Consider the following 21,329-nt stretch of genomic DNA (forward strand, 5'->3'; position numbering starts at 1 on the left):
TATCTCCTATTATCTCCAGGTGGATTCTGTTCTTCTATGGTGTGTCATTACAAAGCCTGGCTTACAACTACTGGCCTGGCATGCATACTACAGCATTTTCAGTTGTTTTTGTGGATCTTTTTTTTTACGCAAACCATTATGTCATCACTGGCAGCGTTTCAATCTAACGCTGTCCAGCGGCATGTCATACAACCTATAAAGGTGCCACTGCAGGCGTGTCTCAAAGCTGGAACAGGTGTCGTCCAGCTGACCGGCAGCATATCATACTGCCCCTAATGGTTCCATCTGTCTGAGTTATAAAGTGACGCTGCCCGTCAATGTATCATACCAGTCTCACTATCAGTTATTTCAACAATTTTCACACTATTTAAAGTATTGCCTTTTAGTTGATATCATGACTTATACAGAGACTTGTAAAATATTTTTGAAAAAAGTTTTAGAACTGATGACTTTTGGGGAAAAAACCAAGCAACGGTTTTTGATGTCATCAGAATGACAGCAGGCTGATGTGTGCCTGTGTGACAGTCTACTCAGAGAGCAAGAGGAAGACAAATCAGTTCACTCACACTTCATCCAAGTCTTTTTCTCTGTGACTAAAGTTGTTTTAAAACACATTTTATCTTTATGGGTTGTACTGATGCTAATATGTCAAGAACACATCTACATATGATGCCTTTTATCTTGTGTTTCTAGAGTTATGTGTTTTTGCAAACACGTAAGAAAATTGTTGAAGTGCCATACTTTATAAAGGGAGTTTACCGTAATATTTTCCAACAGGAGCAGGATGGGAAATAATCTCAAAAAGAATATAGATGTAGTCTTGGAAATAGTGACCCTGCAAGATCTACTGAAGCCCTGAGAGGCAAGGCGAATTTAAATATAAAATTTATCTCCTGTGTATGGGATGTTATCTCCTATGTAGGGGAGTATATCTCCAATGAACTCAAGCACAAGAACTCACCACCCGCAACACAAGCTTCCCACATGTGCACATACGCAGTCTTCTCAGCAAGCAAGAGAAAGCGAAATTGATTTATTGATCAGTTCTTTTAGTGCTTCTGCATCAGCTGACACTTCCAGGTGCTTTAGGTGCTTAAACTGCAGCTCCCATGCAACATCTCTTTTGCAAACCTCTAACACTTTAACCCATTTACAGCCTTCATATCTGCAATTTTCGGCATAGTCGAGTGCACTTCAATTTTCTTTATTGTGCTTATTGTGTTTTAACGTAACATACTGGCCTGTGTCTGCAGCACAGCAACCAAGACAGACAGATGTGTATTTATGTTTCTAATAGTTGGCAAATAATGTGCCCTTGAATTAAGTTACAGTCATTCAAATACCCCCTATTTCACTAAACACATAACACAACTGTTGTTTTAGATAAACATTGTTTACCTACATAAGTACACTGATGAAAATAGCAGCAGCTCTTTTAGCGCAACATGCAATTATACAGCGATTTTGTTGGATATGCTGATTGTTTACTGCACTGCATGTTTGAAGGCTACAACAAACACAGGGTTTAAAGAGGCTTTACAGAGCACCAGTTAAGGAGTCAGCTTTGGTTGACGGATATAAGTTTGTGTGTTTAGAAACTGCTGTTGAGGCAAACTAATTAGAGTTAATTTGCACTTTTAAAGGTGTCCATCTCAACCAGAGTATGAAGCCATAAAGCCTGTTTTTATGCCTCTGTGCTGGTGATGGCCGAGGCCAGACATGTTTTCGGGTTGTCCATGCATCGGTCTGTCCCATTGTTGTGAACGTGAAATCTCAAGAATGCCTTGAGGAATTTTTTTTCAAATCTGTCATAAACGTCAACTTTGAGTCAATGATCATTTTAGATTAGATTTCAGTGTTTAAAGGTCAAGACTGCTGTTCCCTTGCATCTGTCTCATTCCTGTGATCACAATATCTCAAGAACAGCTTGAGGGGAGTTTTTTTTTCTTTCAAATTTGGCACAAATGTCCACGTTGTGTCACTGAAGAAGTGATCAGATTTTCATGGTCAAAGGTCAAGATTGCTTTGTCCTTGTATCTTTGTCATTCTTGTTGATGTGTTTTCTCAAGAACACCTTGAGGGAATTTCTTTAAATTTGGCATAAACGGACAGTTTGAGTCACTGATTGGAATTTGGTGGTCAAAGGTCACTGTGGCCCTGCCCATCACATTTTTTTGCATTATTTCAAGAACACCATATGGGATTTTTTTTTCAATTTTGGCACAAAAATCCACTTAAACTTAAAGGTGAACTACTTCGAATTTGGTGGTCAAATGTCAAAGGTCACTGTTGTTGTCACATTGTTGTGAACTCAGTGTCTTAAGAAGGCCTTGAAGGAAGTTTCCTCAAATTTGACACAAACATCCACTTGGACTTAAGAATAAACTGATTAGAAATGGTTGGTCAAAAATCTAAAGTTAAGGTCAATGAGACCCCAGAAAACATGTTTTTGGCCATAACTCAAGAATTCATATATTAATTATGACAAAATGTTACACAAATGTCTAATAGTATAAAATGATGATGACAAGTGACAACATTTAATATGCAAAAAATATATCGAATCTGTGTTGATTGGGGGAAAAGATGTGTGTTGTAAGCATCCATGTTTTCACAGACATGGATGTAAACTGTGTAAACTAAAAAGTGCAACTTGACTGGTGCGCAGAGGCATACGACCATGAGGTAGTAATACTAGTTAAAATAAGTGTTATATTAAGTAATATGCACAGCTAAAGTGAAGTCATTTCTCTTTGCCCAAAAAAATCCATTCAGAGAGTAGACAGTTTTTCCCATAAAGAAGAGATATAGATTTTAATATTTAACAGCTGATTAAATTACTTTATACTTTATACACAGGAGACTTTTTTGGAGACAGTGTGCATTCATCTCCCTCACTCGCATAATATCTTGAATGCCAAAACTCAGTTTAATAAAATGAACACCGCCGACAACTTCAGTTTGCAAAGTTTATTGAGGAATGAATCCTCAAGCTATTTGATAAAGCTATGCAGCGTATTAATTACAGGTTTGTTTTTCTCTCACGATAAGCTCAGAGGTATTTTTAGTAACGGTAATAGCAATTAAATATACTCTCAACTTGGGAAAAAAAGTAAGAAGCACATTCATTTCTGTAACTGATTTGCAGTTTAAAAAGCTTCATGAGTGGCTACTTCTGCATTCAGAAACATTCTCAGGCTGTTCATTTGGAGCATCCTTCAGTTTTAGGGATACCAAGGTTTGACATGCATTCCACGAGACACCTCGCGGTCTCCTCCTCCAAACCTCTCTGACTGCACATCATTGGCATAAACAGATAGGAAATGAAGGGCAGGATCTTGCCTGTAGTTTCATTTATATGTTAATCTGTCTGTGGTCCTTGGTTAGGATTTGAGCGATTCCAGCATACGGTTTGGTAATGCATTCAGCTGGACATATTCTGACGGCAGTGGAAAGCCTATACATCCTTGTAACGTGGAAGCAATCTATCATTTGCTAGGTCTGGCAGCATGTCGGCCCTCCAGACTCCATAACTGTTCCATTTATATAGAAGACTACCTGTAAAATATCTGGTGAATATAGAGCAGCTGCGCAGTTGAGGTTAACTTTTGCCATAAATCCAGAAGACAAAGTAGGAATTTGCCTGCGTATGATTGACTGTGCTCTGGTTCCATCCAGTGACTTGCAAATTGTAAATGGCAAATGTGGGAGAGAAAGGAGGAAACAAGAGATTTTTCACAGGCCACTAATGCAAAAGCCTGCTGAAAGCCATGGAGAGAGTGGTATGATGGATGAAAGCTAAAAGAACAAATAATGCTTTGGATTGTGCTGCTTTTAAAATGCAGCATATTCTACAAAGGTTTAGGGCTAAACAAAAACAGAGACTTTTTTTAAACCAAATACATATCCACCTATTTATGTACAGTAAAATAACCTTGCACTTAACACTAAAATGTCAAGTAAAGACATTTTTATATGGTGCATGACACAGCAGGTCTATCTCTTTTTTTTGTAAAAAAAAAAAACTTAATTTAGAAGAATATAACCTGAAAATTAGTTTTAAAAGACAGCGGGAGAAAGAGAGAGAGAAAAAAAATTTAAGTTAATGATATGGAAAAAAAAAAATGGAAAATGTCCAGAAAACAGCTTTTTATAATACCAATATTGTAATTATTGTTTATCTATATATTTATATATATATATATTATATATATATATGATTGTCTGTGTTGGGTTTTTTCTTCTTTTATTTTGTTGTTTTTTTGCCTTTTTTGTTTTCCCTTTTTTTGGATACATTTCAGGTAATTTTCTTCTAACGCTTAATTTTAACTTACAGCACCTTTTGTGTTTTCAAAGGAAATCAAACCATTTTTCTCAGTTTTCAAAGGGTTAATCACAATCCATCCTATATTTGTTGAGATATTCATGTCTTGACCTAAGTAGACGACTGACTGATGGACTAACATTGCAGAGCCAGACCACTGGCATGACTAAAAGGAAATTAAATGCCTTTAGTTGATTAAATTAATCAATTAATCCACACAGTTCACCCGCATGTATTAAGTGCTATTTATGAAATCATCATCCAACAGGAAAAGAAGGCTCGGTTCTCCTCCTGTCGCTCCGCAGATCAGCTCGTCCGGCTCCCTCAACACTTCTTCTTGGACATTCATCGACAGACCCTCCTCTGGCTGCCTGCCATGGCTCCTAATGAGGTCAGACTCCTGCCTGCTCGGCCGCCCTGATCAGCAATATGTGTGTCATTGTGTGTGTGTGTGTGTGTGTGTGTGTGTGTGTGAGTGAGTGAGTGGGAGAGACAGGGGTAAAGCAAGCAAGACAAAGAGAGACCTGCAGAGAGACAGAATGAGTGTGTGTGCCTCTGAGAGAGAGAAAGAAGGGGATAAAGAGAGTCTGTGTGTGTGTGTGTGTGTGTGTGTGTGTGTGTGTGTGTGTGTGTGTGTGTGTGTGTGTGTGTGTGTGTGTGTGTGTGTGCGTGTGTCTGTGTGTGTGTGTGCCATAGGTATTGACCTGGAATAGGGTTAGTGCTAATGAGCAGAGGGCGAGAGGGTGACCGGGAGATGTGATGGGAGGTGCAGGGTTGCCAGGTCAGGCCTAATTCACATTTCGGGGAGTCCAGATTTAAAAAGTCATGCACTGGTTGTGCTGAATAGCAGCCACTTTCAGGGTCTAGTGTCACACATAAAAGCTCAGCTGGTGATTTGAATGGGGGAGAGTGAATGTCTGCAGCAAGAAGAGACACCCCAGCCAGCAGCCATTACTAATACTGTAGCAACTGTGTAGCAACTCGGAGCTTCGGTTATGCAAATGTGTCTCTGTGGTAAACACAAGACTAAAGCCACATCCAATAACTTACAATCTCTGCATAGAAGCATTTTAGCATTATTTCAGAAATAATCTCCGTCCATATTTACATGCCTGAAAATGCATTTTACTTGACTATTCATAAACAGTGAGCATGCCTGTGCTGATGTAGACAGAAAGCAAGTTGTCTGCAGCTGGTTGCAGAAACTACAATGCACAATAGAAAATACAGAAAATACAATGTATCGTGTTATACCGTGTCACATAAAATTGAATCGTACTGTATTGCTTTCCATGGCAGCTTAATGTATGCTCCCACTACATATTGAAGATATGGGTGTGGTTCGGAGCCTGCCTCAAGTGGCCATTACAGGAACTGTAGTTTTTAGCATTTCTGCATATTTTACAGCCTCGGATGTTGCTGCTTTGTGCAGTGTTTTCCCCCACATCTTTAGACTCTCAGCAACCAGGAAAAAATAAAAAAAAAAATAAATGTGATGTGTAGAATAGATGCTTAGCACCTTGTCCCACGGTTTGCGTTTGTGGCAGACTGTAAATATTCAGCTGAGAATTAAAATATTCTGACCTCAGGAAAACGTGCTTGTCGTTTCTGTGAGTCGAGGTGGAGCTGTCACTGCAGCTGCGCTCATTGCTGTCTTCCATGTTTTGTTGTTCTTCCATGCTGGTCTGTGTTTTACTACTTTCTTTGGCGTTTAACAGCGCACTAGAACACATTGTAGGCATATATGCTGCCCCGTCACGTCTGGAAGAATCGCATTGCCAGAACGTTTTGTGTTTCAGAAAATTAGCGCGTCACATTTAAAGAATTTTGGCCTTAGCTTAATATCAAAATATCGGTTCTCATGTCATCCTACAGGGAACACTGGGAATCATCCTCTGGGTGCCATAATATCTGTATCATCTTTCATGTACATATATTCAATATGTGTTGAGAAATTTCACACGAAATGGTTGGAAAGATGATGGATCGGCCAGCATTACCATCCCCGGAGAAACTCTGCTAGCGTGGCTAATCTCACTGGTTGAGTTCAACTTCAACATTCGGAGCCAAAGAACAACAGTCTTTCTGGCAACCCAGAGCCGCAGATTTTCGCTCACAGTTTGATATGCTTTCATCTTACTGCACCATTATAGTGTCAGATAAACAAAATTGATATATTTATCCCAAAGCTGCCACCTAGAAACTGATCCCTCCATTTCCAAACTCTGTTGTGGTGTATACTTTTTGACAGCTAATATCCTGTCAGGTCTTGAGACTGCTGATTAACATCTGCTGCAAAAGTCAAACCAGGTCAAATCTGTTAAGCACTCTTGACAAAACAAATTTAAATACTGGCAGAGGAAACACGGAGAGAAGAGATCCCAAAATTGAAGCCAAGAGGGCAGAGCCTGTGCCAGTTTTTTTTTTTTTTTCATGTGCAAAACAATGTTGAACAGCATGCATTTGTGATATCATGTGGCATCCCAGTTTTAGCCTGCCGTGTCATTTTCATATTTCTCCCCTTGCTCTGTGCGTCAGTGGAACTCGGAGAACGTCTTTGTTTCGTCTCCACAGTTCTCCATCTGTCCCCGGGCCCCGTTACACCCAAGACTTAGATTCGACAAACGGTGTGTGTGCAGCAGTGGCGGCAGAGCGGGGTTTTGTCCTGAGATGAACTAACAGCCGTGGTGAGGGCTGCGCGCTGCTGACAGAGGGAAGAAGCAGGGGGAGCGAGGGGAGGGCGAGAACAGACAAAGAGAAAAAAGGGCGACAGAGAAGGCGGACATGACAAATAAGAGTAAAAGGAAAAGTCTGAAAGAGACAAGAGAGAGAAAAATGAAAAGCCAGACAGAGAAATTCCACAATAACAGTAAACAGCACATGAGTGAGCGGCATGAAAAAGAGAGAAGCAGAGCAACAGGAAAAGAGACAAAGAGAAAGACAGGAAGATGAGCAAAATATGAAAAAAGGGGGTCAAAGGGAGGACGACAACAAAGCCAAGAAAATAAATGGGGACAGGAAAAGCTGGAGATGGGAAAAAATGAACAATCACAGAGGACAGGGGTATGGGAAAGGGAAAAGGGGGGAATACCAGAGACAGGAAAAAAACGACATGGAGGATGAGGGAAAAAAACAGATATAGAGTGAAAAACAAAGAGCGAAAAGAAAGTGACAGGAAGAAACGCAAATAGGCTGAGAGCAAGTATGTGAAAGAAGAAAAATAAAGGAGACAAAGCCAAGACGAGAGACGGAGCCAGGTAGCAGTGGAGAGGGACTGAGAGCCAGAGCAAACCTTTGCCAACACTGTGAAATTTCCTCAACTCCCGGCGATAATAGCTCTGCATAATGAGCCGATTTCGCAGCTCAGTACCAATAAAACACCCAGGTGGTGCTCACTTTTCTCAGCTTGATGAACAAACGCTGTGTTTCAAGTGAATCTGCTTCGCATTGTTCTGTTAGGGCTGCACTCGTAACACTCAGCGAGGGAGGAAGGAGGGAGCTGTAGGGGGGTCCGCAGGGTGTCGATGATCATTCCCGCTTAGATAAAAATTAACATTGTAGTACTGTGTTTAGTGATCTGTCTGAGTGTTTGACACTCTAGGACTCTGCAAATTGTTGCAATGCTTCACAGAAACTGGCTTTTTTACCTGTTTACCTGTTCAGAAATTCCGATAGACCAGTGATACTCAACTCTACAGCCCGCTGGCCAAACTGGGTCCCAATAGGGTACCAAGAGACCCCTCAACCATTTTGTAATTCACAGTAAAAATAAAGTTATTCAAACTTGAATTGTTTTTGTACTATGCATAAGGTGCCAGAGTGCAAATAAAACAGCATGAAATTAGAGCTTGTTCATAAAAAAATGCCAATGGAGGATCCCCCACACCCACCGACAGAGGTCCCAGCTAAGCCCCTAATGTCCTAAAATCCTACAAATGTCCTGAAATCCTAGAAACATCCAAAACGTCCTGAAATCCTAGAAACATCCAAAACGTCCTGAAATCCTAGAAACATCCTAAAATTCAAGAAAGGTTCTAAAATTTTACAAAATTTTCTAAGATCCTAGAAAGGTCCTTAAGTCCTAAAAATGTTTTAAGATCCTACAGATCTTATAAAATACTAAAAAAAAAAAAACATTCTAAAATCCTAGCAACATACTTAGATCCTAAAAATGTTCTGAAATCCTAAAAAGCATCTTAAAATCCTAGAAACGTTCTGGAATCAAAAAACATTTCTAAGAACCTACAAAGAGTCCTAAAATACTAGAAATGCCCTTAAATCCTAGAACTGTCCAAAGATCAGGCAAAGGTCCTAAAACCTTAGAAACATGGATGGAGCTGCTGCGACTGGCCCCTGCCCTCCTGTCATTTTGCAAAAGTGGCCCCCAAGAAAAGAAAGTTTTGTATCCCTTTTGTACAATATTTAGTGTGCAGTGTTTCTGTTTATTTTGATGCTGCATTGTATTTTATGATGAGTACTCTTTTGTACTACATAGTAAACAGGACACTCCTTAAAAAGAGAGCTTGATTCCTGGTATATATTTAAAGCTTGCAATTCCCAGCTGCTTCTCACAGCCAACCTCGTAACTCTAGTCGGGGTGAATGAGAGGATTATATGCTCCATGGGTTGGGAAAATTCTTGGGATTATAAAACCTTTAGAAAAACACTGAGTGGCTTCAAAACTGGATTGTCTTCAAGCTGTTTTCCTGCATTTCTCGAAAGTAAATATTTTGGAGATACAACATCTGCATCTGAAAGTGACTGTGATGGAGAGAAAGCATGGAGATCTCTGGTTTACAGGCAGCTGTCTTTGTTTGACACCAGAATATCTCTGTCTGTGGAGCTACAGCCGTTTCATTGTGCAGAGCTCTGGTCCATTTATTGTCCTTGGCTCCAGCCGTAATGATTAATGATGCAGAGTATGACGGTGCACTTTAGCCAAGTCACCCACGCTCAAAAGACCAGTTTTTTCAGTGTTTGGTCTCTCAGACATTTTGATTTTACCGTCAGGTGTTTTACTTATCCTGTTCAGTGTTTAGTGAAAGTGGAACACCTGTGTGCATGTTGCAGCACTGTGTCGAGCTTCAAAGAAGAAAACGGGTTATCCACAGAGAGTCGATGAAAGCTTTTCATCCACGCTCCTTGATGAGAGACTGTGGGGATTATGTAAACAGGCAACAAAGAGGAGTACAGTATGTTTAATCTCTCATTCTCCTGCATTGTTGTCAAGTGGAGACTGCTTTCATAGCTGTCTGTTTTTAAAGCAAATTTTGAATAAACTTTTGAGTTGAAGCTGAACTGCAACAGACAGGAGAGGGAAGTTTCTTTTTAAAACTCCCTTTTGTCAGAAATGTGCTTTCATAAAAGTGTATTTCTTCCTTTTGATGGATCTAAGAGCTGTTAATGAAAACAGATGAGCACCAGCAGGTCAGTTAAGCCGTATTTTAAATGCTTGGTTCCTGAAGGGCTCATGAATACCCACCTGCTCCACTACACAGACACAAATCCAGAAGAGAATAGCCTTGTTCAACTCAAACGCTCTGTGTTTGAACCGTTGCCAGTTAAGAGTATAAAACTCAGCAGTCTGGCTATCACAACAACCTGAAACCAACTTTGTGATTACTGCTTGTTGGCATTGTGGGAGTCTAAAATGTTATAGTTATAGGAGCTATAACTACGATTTATATTGCCCTTCAGCACAAAGTGATCATAATTTATCTGCAGGGAGATGATGGGATTTCTGATCAATACAAATGCATCAGTAACTACTTCAGGGGGTTCAGAGGTATCTGGCTTTTAAACTTTGGATTTTGGAGGTTGTTGGAACCGGAGCAAAGGTTATGAATGTAACCGTGGTTTGAAGACTATGGCTTATGCCAAGGGCTTTGTTGATTGTTGAAAAGGAAGAGGTTGAAAGCAGGCTGATGCAAAAAAGAAGAAAGCCCTGAGTAGTTATAAGGCTATGATGCAATACAATGGAATGTGATACGATACAATACGATCAACACTATACGATACGATATGAAATGACATGATACTTTGCCGATTTTCAACCAGCTTCATATCATAACTATGTGGGTAGTATGTATATCACCTGTGGTCTCCCTATCTCACAAGTGTCTAGATATCCCCGTCTGTCCCCCTTCCAGAGAAACTCTGTAGAGTTTCACTGGCTTTTGGGCTGTTGCGCTAACTACAGGCTGAAGTTCCGCATTTTGTCACTATAAATGTAAATGTGGCTCTATGAACTATTGCAGATGCCAAGGTCATCATTGATTGTTTAGGAGGAAGGGGCTGAAAGCAAGCTGATACAAAAAAATAATAATAGTAATAAAGCCTGGAGAGGTTGTAAGGCTATGATACGATACGATACGATACGATACGATACGATACGATACGATACGATATGATACTTTGTATAACAATATAAACTTCCCTCCATCTCACCAGTGCCTACATCTCCCTGTTTAGGGAGGTTATAAGGCTATGATACGATACGATGCAATGCAAAACTATAAGATACGATACAATACCATACCATACAGATATGATGCAGATATGACACAGATACTATAAGATATCATATGATACAATACAATACTTATTTATATATACGATATACAATTTTCCAACCAGCTATGGGTAGAATATGGGTTGTATGTATAAATCAGTTATGGTTCACTGTCCTCAATCTCACCTGTGCCTATATCTCCCTTGATTTCTCTGCAGGGGCAAACAGGGAGAAGTCCAAACAAGTCCATAACTATCACATGTAACTGTCATAGTATAGCATGCTAGAAAAAAGTCCTAATATACTATTGCACAAAATTGTTATAAAAAGTCATAGTATGTGATTATATAAACATGCCATTATACTCCAGTTTCTTTACTTTATTAACCAGAATTATTATTTAAGTATTAAAGACCAATATTGTATTTTTTTTCTTCTGCCTACTGTAGAACAAGGCACACGTACCCATTTCAAGACATCATTAGAGTTATTTGGAAAGAACTCTCCATGCCCTGCGTTCTTATCACATCCTGTCCTCAAGGTAAATGTTTATGTATGTGAATGTGCGGCCAGCAAACCAATGGCAATAACATGAAATGCATGCATTGTGTTTTAATCATTTGCTTTCCATTTCATACTGTCACTTTCAATAGCTCTCATTCAACATACTACACTGTGGTTGCATCGCAACAAGTGGCACCTTGTGAGAATCAGGAACAGCTGACTTAAATGAACAGATCTGGAAGGTTTTTGACATATGTGCTTTAATGACATATCTATTGACTGTGGATAAAATGTGAGAATATATGTTGCAAAACTGACCTATTGCAATACAACTCCCACAGTACAAAGTAAGTGCCTGAGTGAAACTGTTTAAGAGTACATCTTGTCAGACTAATTTTATTCTCCAAAAGTTAATTGCTGTTCTGGGAAACTGGCATCCGTGCACGCATAAATACTCAACCTCGGCGGATCAATGCCAGCAGTGATTTGGTGAGGAGGCAGCCAAGTGGCAGACTCATGGAGGATTTCTACAAAGGGGTATTTAAATCTGTCCATCCATTTTCATAATGACACTAGTCTACTACCATGCAGAGCTCTGCATCATATTTCTAATTAGATTGACTGCCATTGCTTGTGTACCAGAATTGTTAAAAAAAAAAAAAAAAATTGAACTGAAAAAAGGTTAAAAAGGTGTCATTTTGCAGTTGAAGGTCGACTGACCTTCTGCAATTGCAGATGTGTTGTTTCCGCTATTTTATGAATGAGATCCTTTTTATACACTGTGACCAATTTTTATTACATTTTAGGATATATTATACTGGTTATGACAGTTGTTTTGCCATAATGGGTGTTATAACTTTTGATTGATGATATCTTTAATGTCACACTATACTACGTTTGATTTGATACAATGCTATGACTTCTAATTATATTTTCAACATTTTTACAGTATATTGTTAAAAAAATGTAACAACAGAGTCATAGTATGGTATGATGTTCTAAATGACAAAAAAATAATTACAGTATAGTATGTGGTTAAAGATATCATTAAATGGTTATGGTGGAATATATCATTACAAACATGACAAAGTCATAGAAAAGTAGGTTGTCATAAATATGACCAAAAAGTTTTAGTATGTCATCACAAAAAAAGAAAAGTCATGAAAAAAAGTAATTAAAAAAACACAAAAAAATTCATGGTATTCTTTGACATTTTGAATACGACAATAAAGTCAAAGTATAGTATGTCAATGTGACAAAAATTGTATAGTACAGTATGTTGTCAAATATATCACAAAAAAGTTATACAATAGAATTGGCAAAAAAAAAAAATTAAATCATTGTAAAGTATTTTGTCAGAAATGGGAAAAAAATCTCATTGCATAGTATGTCATGAAGATTGTTGCAAAAAAATTATCAATATCATATTTGATTAAAAAAAATCAGAAAAAACAATATAGTATGATGCTTTGAATGTAAAAAGTGTACTAAGCCATTAAATTATTACAGTTAAAGTATACTATGTAACTGAAAATATCACAAGAAGTCATTCTATAGCATGTCTCTGAAAATATGTCAAAAAAACAGAAAAAGTCATAGTATATTATGTCTTCCAAAAAAATCATAAAAATGTCATTGCATCATATGGCAAGTTGCTCAACATATTATAAAAACATCACAGTAAATTATGTCGTTCAAAAGATCATAACAACATAATAGAACTCAAAATATCTAAAAATAGCATGGTAAAGTATGTAGTCCAAAAGAAATATGAAAGTATTGTATGTAAGAAAATATGACAAAAAGTACATAGTAAAGTATGTTGCTCAAAATATGACAAAAACATCGAAGGATAGTATTTGGCTGAAAATATGACAAAAATGTCATTGTATAGGATGTCATCAAAAATTACCCAAAATGTGACAATGTCACAATATAGTATATCGCCTAGAAGGACCCCAAGACTTCATAGTATAGTGTGCTGTCAAAAATGACCAAAAACGTGACAAAAATGTCACAGAATAGTATAGAACATAGTATGTTTCATTTTCAGACATTTTTTCGACATGATATATTTGGACATTTTTTGGCCTTTTTTTTTCGACATTGTATACTATGACATGTCTCTACAAGCTATAATATGTGGTTTTTAGCCACTTTTTTGGCAGGCTACATTATGAGGTTTTTGGTCTTTTTTTGACATGGTATAGTATGACGTGTTTCTTCAAGCTGTAATATGTCATTTTAAGACATTTGCTCAACATGTCAAAGTTTGACATTAAGCGACATGTTGTTTTCAGACATTTTTCGACAAGCTATATTACAAAGTGTGACGTGTCTCTCCAAGCTATAACATGTCGTTTTCGGACATTTTTTCAAATTATCAAAATTTAAAGGTTTTCAACATAGTATACTATGTTGTTGTTTTTTTTTTAGCATGCTATATTATGACCTGTCTCTATAACCTATAATATGTGATTTTCAGCCATTTTTTTCGCCATGTCAAAATTTGACATTTTTCAGCATATGCTATGGCGTTTTCGTAATTTTTTTTGACATGTTAAATTATGAAGTTTGTGGCCTTTTTTTGACATGCGATAACATAATATGTTTCTACAACCCATAATATGTCATTTTCAGACATTTTTTCGACATGTCAAAATTTGATGTTTTTTGAGATACTTTTCCATGTCATTTTCAATCATTTTTTCAACATGTCAAAATTTGACATTTTTCAACATACTATACTGTGTCGTTTTTGGCCATTTTTTTTATATTATGATGTGTCTTGAAAAGTTAGAATATGTCATTTTCAGACTTTTTTTGACATGTCAAAATTTGAGGTTTTTCGGAAACTATACTTTGATGTTTTCAGCCCTTTTTTTCACATGTCAAGGTTGACATTTTTCGACATGCTATACCATGGTGTTTATGTGCCTTTTATTCAATGCTGTATACTATGAAGTGTCTCTGCAAGCCATTCTTGCCAAATTCTATGCCGTAATGTGTCTCAGCATGCTATTTTATGTGGTTGTCAGTGGTTTTCAGCATTTTTTTGGACATGTCATATTTTGACATACTCAATTATGACGTTTTTGGCATTTTTATGATATGTTTCTACAACCCATAATATGTAATTTTCAGACATTTTTTCGACATGTCATTATGTGTTATTTCAGTGAGGCCAGTTGGTGAGTTTGGAGTGGGCGTCTGTGGTGATAGAGTTGGTGGAGAGAGCTGGATGTCATCAGCATAGCAGTGGAAATAAAGACAGTGAAGACGGATGATGCTGTCGAGGGGAAGAAGGTAGATGCTGAAAAGGAGGAGACATAGCACTGAACCCTTTTTTTGAACATGTCAAATTTCGGCATTTTCGCCATACTATAGCCTTGCTTTTTGGCTCATTTTTACAACATGCTATTTTATGGGTTTTGGGGCCTTTTGAGGATGTTTTTTTAACACTGTATTTTATAACATGCCTTTAATTGCTACACTTAGTGGGTTTCATCTGTTTTTTAGACTTGACAATTTTTTACATTTTCACTATCCTATAGCCTTGCTTTTTTGGTCATTTTTCCAAGATGCTATTTTATGAGTTTTGGGGCCTTTTGGGGATGTTTTTTCAACACTGTATACTAAAATATGCTTCTATAAACAATCCTAAGTGGTTTTAAGCTGTTTTTTGGATATGTCAAAGTTTGAAATTTTCGACATTGTATAGTCTTGCTTTTTTGGAAATTTTTTCATCATGAAATTTTGTGGGGGGTTTTTTTCCGTTTTTGTTGTTTTTTTTTACAATTTATACTATAAAACGCCTCTATAAACTCTCCTCAGTGGTCTTGAGCTGTTTTTTGGATATGTCAATTTTTCACATTTTCGCCATAGTATAGCCTTGGTGTTTTGGTCATTTTATGTCAAAAATTGACATGTCCAAAAAAGTGCTTAAGACCACTTAGGATTGTTTATTGAAGTGTGTTATAGTATAGAGTATTGAAAAAACATGCAAAAATGGCCAAAAAACCCATAAAACTGCATGGTGAAAAAATGACGAAAAAAACACCAAGGCTATACTATGGCGAAAATGTCAAAAATTGACATGTCCAAAAAAGTGCTTAAAACCACGTAGGATTGTTTATAGGAGCATGTTGTAGTATACAGTGTTGAAAAAAACATGTAAAAATGGCCAAAAAACCCATAAAACTGCATGGTGAAAAAATGACGAAAAAAACACCAAGGCTATACTATGGCGAAAATGTCAAAAATTGACATGTCCAAAAAAGTGCTTAAAACCACGTAGGATTGTTTATAGAGCATGTTATAGTATACAGTGTTGAAAAAATATCCAATAACAGCCAAAAAACCCATAAAACTGCATGGTGAAAAAATGACGAAAAAAACACCAAGGCTATACTATGGCGAAAATGTCAAAAATTGACATGTCCAAAAAAGTGCTTAAAACCACTTAGGATTGTTTATAGAAGCATGTTATAGTATACAGTGTTGAAAAAATATCCAATAACAGCCAAAAAACCCATAAAACTGCATGGTGAAAAAATGACGAAAAAAACACCAAGGCTATACTATGGCGAAAATGTCAAAAATTGACATGTCCAAAAAAGTGCTTAAAACCACGTAGGATTGTTTATAGGAGCATGTTGTAGTATACAGTGTTGAAAAAACATGCAAAAACGGCCAAAAAACCCATAAAACTGCATGGTGAAAAAATGCCGAAAAAAACACCAAGGCTATACTATGGCGAAAATGTCAAAAATTGACATGTCCAAAAAAGTGCTTAAAACCACTTAGGATTGTTTATAGAAGCATGTTATAGTATACAGTGTTGAAAAAATATCCAATAACAGCCAAAAAACCCATAAAACTGCATGGTGAAAAAATGACGAAAAAAACACCAAGGCTATACTATGGCGAAAATGTCAAAAATTGACATGTCCAAAAAAGTGCTTAAAACCACTTAGGATTGTTTATAGGAGCATGTTGTAGTATACAGTGTTGAAAAAATATCCAATAACAGCCAAAAAACCCATAAAACTGCATGGTGAAAAAATGACGAAAAAAACACCAAGGCTATACTATGGCGAAAATGTCAAAAATTGACATGTCCAAAAAAGTGCTTAAAACCACTTAGGATTGTTTATAGGAGCATGTTATAGTATACAGTGTTGAAAAAAATATCCAATAACAGCCAAAAAACCCATAAAACTGCATGGTGAAAAAATGACGAAAAAAAACACCAAGGCTATACTATGGCGAAAATGTCAAAAATTGACATGTCCAAAAAAGTGCTTAAAACCACGTAGGATTGTTTATAGGAGCATGTTATAGTATACAGTGTTGAAAAAATATCCAATAACAGCCAAAAAAAACCCATAAAACTGCATGGTGAAAAAATGACGAAAAAAACACCAAGGCTATACTATGGCGAAAATGTCAAAAATTGACATGTCCAAAAAAGTGCTTAAAACCACTTAGGATTGTTTATAGAAGCATGTTATAGTATACAGTGTTGAAAAAATATCCAATAACAGCCAAAAAACCCATAAAACTGCATGGTGAAAAAATGACGAAAAAAACACCAAGGCTATACTATGGCGAAAATGTCAAAAATTGACATGTCCAAAAAAGTGCTTAAAACCACTTAGGATTGTTTATAGGAGCATGTTATAGTATACAGTGTTTGAAAAAATATCCAATAACAGCCAAAAAACCCATAAAACTGCATGGTGAAAAAATGACTAAAAAAACACCAAGGCTATACTATGGCGAAAATGTCAAAAATTGACATGTCCAAAAAAGTGCTTAAAACCACTTAGGATTGTTTATAGAAGCATGTTATAGTATACAGTGTTGAAAAAATATCCAATAACAGCCAAAAAACCCATAAAACTGCATGGTGAAAAAATGACAAAAAAAAACACCAAGGCTATACTATGGCCGAAAATGTCAAAAATTGACATGTCCAAAAAAGTGCTTAAAAACACTTAGGATTGTTTATAGGAGCATGTTATAGTATACAGTGTTGAAAAAAACATGCAAAAACGGCCAAAAAAACCCCATAAAACTGCATGGTGAAAAAATGACCAAAAACACCAAGGCTATACTATGGCGAAAATGTCAAAAAATTGACATGTCCAAAAAACTGCTTAAAACCACTTAGGATTGTTTATAGAAGCATGTTATCGTATACAGTGTTGAAAAAATATCCAATAACAGCCAAAAACCCCATAAAACTGCATGGTGAAAAAATGACGAAAAAAACACCAAGGCTATACTATGGCGAAAATGTCAAAAATTGACATGTCCAAAAAAGTGCTTAAAACCACTTAGGATTGTTTTATAGGAAGCATGTTATAGTATACAGTGTTGAAAAAATATCCAATAACAGCCAAAAAACCCATAAAACTGCATGGTGAAAAAATGACGAAAAAAACACCAAGGCTATACTATGGCGAAAATGTCAAAAATTGACATGTCCAAAAAAGTGCTAAAACCCACTTAGGATTGTTTATAGGAGCATGCATGTTATAGTATACAGTGTTGAAAAAATATCCAATAACAGCCAAAAAAACCCATAAAACTGCATGGTGAAAAAATGACGAAAAAAACACCAAGGCTATACTATGGCGAAAATGTCAAAAATTGACATGTCCAAAAAAGTGCTTAAAACCACGTAGGATTGTTTATAGGAGCATGTTATAGTATACAGTGTTGAAAAAATATGCCAATAACAGCCAAAAAACCCATAAAACTGCATGGTGAAAAAATGACTAAAAAAACACCAAGGCTATACTATGGCGAAAATGTCAAAAATTGACATGTCCAAAAACTGCTTAAAACCACTTAGGATTGTTTATAGGAGCATGTTATAGTAAACAGTGTTGAAAAAATATCCAATAACAGCCAAAAAACCCATAAAACTGCATGGTGAAAAAATGACGAAAAAAACACCAAGGCTATACTATGGCGAAAATGTCAAAAATTGACATGTCCAAAAAAGTGCTTAAAACCACTTAGGATTGTTTATAGAAGCATGTTATAGTATACAGTGTTGAAAAAATATCCAATAACAGCCAAAAAACCCATAAAACTGCATGGTGAAAAAATGACGAAAAAAACACCAAGGCTATACTATGGCGAAAATGTCAAAAATTGACATGTCCAAAAAAGTGCTTAAAAACCACTTAGGATTGTTTATAGGAGCATGTTATAGTATACAGTGTTGAAAAAAATATCAATAACAGCCAAAAAAACCCATAAAACTGCATGGTGAAAAAATGACGAAAAAAACACCAAGGCTATACTATGGCGAAAATGTCAAAAATTGACATGTCCAAAAAAGTGCTTAAAACCACTTAGGATTGTTTATAGGAGCATGTTATAGTATACAGTGTTGAAAAAATATGCAATAACAGCCAAAAAACCCATAAAACTGCATGGTGAAAAAAATGACTAAAAAAACACCAAGGCTATACTATGGCGAAAATGTCAAAAATTGACATGTCCAAAAAAACTGCTTAAAACCACTTAGGATTGTTTATAGGAGCATGTTATAGTAACAGTGTTGAAAAAATATCCAATAACAGCCAAAAAACCCATAAAACTGCATGGTGAAAAAATGACGAAAAAAACACCAAGGCTATACTATGGCGAAAATGTCAAAAATTGACATGTCCAAAAAAGTGCTTAAAACCACTTAGGATTGTTTATAGAAGCATGTTATAGTATACAGTGTTGAAAAAATATCCAATAACAGCCAAAAAACCCATAAAACTGCATGGTGAAAAAATGACGAAAAAAACACCAAGGCTATACTATGGCGAAAATGTCAAAAATTGACATGTCCAAAAAAGTGCTTAAAACCACTTAGGATTGTTTATAGGAGCATGTTTGTAGTATACAGTGTTGAAAAAATATCCATAAAATGGCCAAAAAACCCATAAAACTGCATGGTGAAAAAATGACGAAAAAAACACCAAGGCTATACTATGGCGAAAATGTCAAAAATTGACATGTCCAAAAAAGTGCTTAAAACCACTTAGGATTGTTTATAGAAGCATGTTATAGTATACAGTGTTGAAAAAATATCCAATAAAAGCCAAAAAAACCCATAAAACTGCATGGTGAAAAAATGACGAAAAAAACACCAAGGCTATACTATGGCGAAAATGTCAAAAATTGATATGTCCAAAAAACTGTTTAAAACCACTTAGGATTGTTTATAGGAGCATGTTGTAGTATACAGTGTTGAAAAAACATGCAAAAACGGCCAAAAAACCCATAAAACTGCATGGTGAAAAAATGACCAAAACACCAAGGCTATACTATGGCGAAAATGTCAAAATTTGACATGTCCAAAAAACAGCTGAAAATCACTGAGTATAGTGTATAAAGGTATGTTATAGCATACAGCATTGAAAAAACATTCAAAAAAATGGACCCAAAACCCATAAAACAACAGTCCTTCAAAATATGACAAAAACGTTATTGCGTATTACGTCACTCAAAATAACAAAAATGTTTTAGCACCATACGTCATATCATTGTATTAATAATACGTTTCTCAGCGATGAGTGTCACAGAAACACAGTATGTGATTACAGAGACGTCGAAGCAACGTCGAGGCACAAAGCCTCACAAGAAGGTCATTTTTCTAGAGGAGAGCTGGGAAGTAATCCTTACAAGGACACAACAATCAACAACGTTTCTATTTTCATTCAAAACTTACCCCATGTATGTGTCCATTTTCAGTACAGCGAAACGACAAAGCAGCTGTTTTCACTCAGATGTTCCTGCTAGCCACAGCTAAAACTGCTAATCAGAGAAATCTTCAGTTAGAGTGTTTTTCTGGAATGGAAACCTGCACGCACACGAGCAGATGAAGGCAGCTGGGTTTAAAGTTGTCTGGAACAGGTCGGCCACAACTGTCGCCATGTTGTGTATATTGCGTGGGAGCTTGTTAGCACTGTATCCAAAACAAGGGCATGGGTGGAGAAGAACCAGATGTGGCCATTGGCAGATGGTTCACGAGGAGATCCTCCAAGCTTGGACAGTACATACTACATGACATCAGCACCAGATGGTTTCCTCATTAACATCCACCCTTAAAAACATGAAGGAAAAGGCTTTGCTGCAAGTCTAAATCCCTAAATATCACTTTAGCTGCTCTGCGGGACATTTTTGTAACAGCTTTGCCCAAAATGCTGCTCATTCAGTTAAATGTATTTGATACAGAGCTGAGGTCAGTTTCTTACGGACTAATAATTTATTTTGAATTAAAGGGGAGACAATACAGGCCAAAAAAAAAAACAAAACAGTTTTTTCATGCACGGATAAATTTTTTAGATTTCAGGCAATTTTGCTTCTTTAACATGTTTTCTCTCAGACATGTTAAAAGGTAACTTCCAAAATACACATTAGATGTGTTTTTGTTCAAATTTCTGCACAGGAAAAGTATGCAGGAAGTGCATTAGATAATGCATTATTGCATACTTAAATGAATTTTCAGAAAGCATGCAAGGCAAAAACAAATGTCTCGATGTAAATAATAAACTGGGGAAGTCTCTAAGTGGTAACCTTTTACACTCTCCACCTGTACTGTCTCCCCTTAAATGACGTATATAAAACTCAATAAACAGTAAATAAGCATTGCATTACAGTACTAACTAATTGTAGTTTTCAAGATTTCAGGAAACTTGTATTTACATTAAACACATCCACCATCTCTTGATCTCTCTCGCAGTTCCTGTTTGAGCTGAACTGAGTGAACTTGCAGGAAGGAGGGGGTGATAGCACTTGGCGCGCTTGTCTGTTCCATTTCGCCGTGATCCATGTGTTGTGATGCCTGCAGTGTCCTGGTTTGACCCTCCACCACCAAAAGACCAACAGTGAGGTGAGTATTAAAAGCATAGCCTGTGGTTTTGCAGCGCAGATACAGGAGGAAAACACTTCAGTGGATACAAAAAGGGCCTTGGG

General features: G+C 36.7%; 1 long non-coding RNA gene across 1 annotated transcript; it reads left to right on the forward strand.

Moving 5' to 3' along the window:
• Positions 1-4,628: 4,628 nt before the first annotated feature.
• On the forward strand, positions 4,629-21,240 carry LOC121947767. Its single transcript, XR_006106110.1, has 3 exons — positions 4,629-4,715; positions 11,285-11,376; positions 21,097-21,240. It is a non-coding gene; the product is annotated as an uncharacterized LOC121947767 (long non-coding RNA).
• The last annotated feature ends 89 nt before the right edge of the window (positions 21,241-21,329 follow it).

This window comes from Plectropomus leopardus, chromosome 9 (genome assembly GCF_008729295.1).
Source record: "Plectropomus leopardus isolate mb chromosome 9, YSFRI_Pleo_2.0, whole genome shotgun sequence".
Classification (NCBI taxonomy): Eukaryota; Metazoa; Chordata; class Actinopteri; order Perciformes; family Serranidae; genus Plectropomus; species Plectropomus leopardus.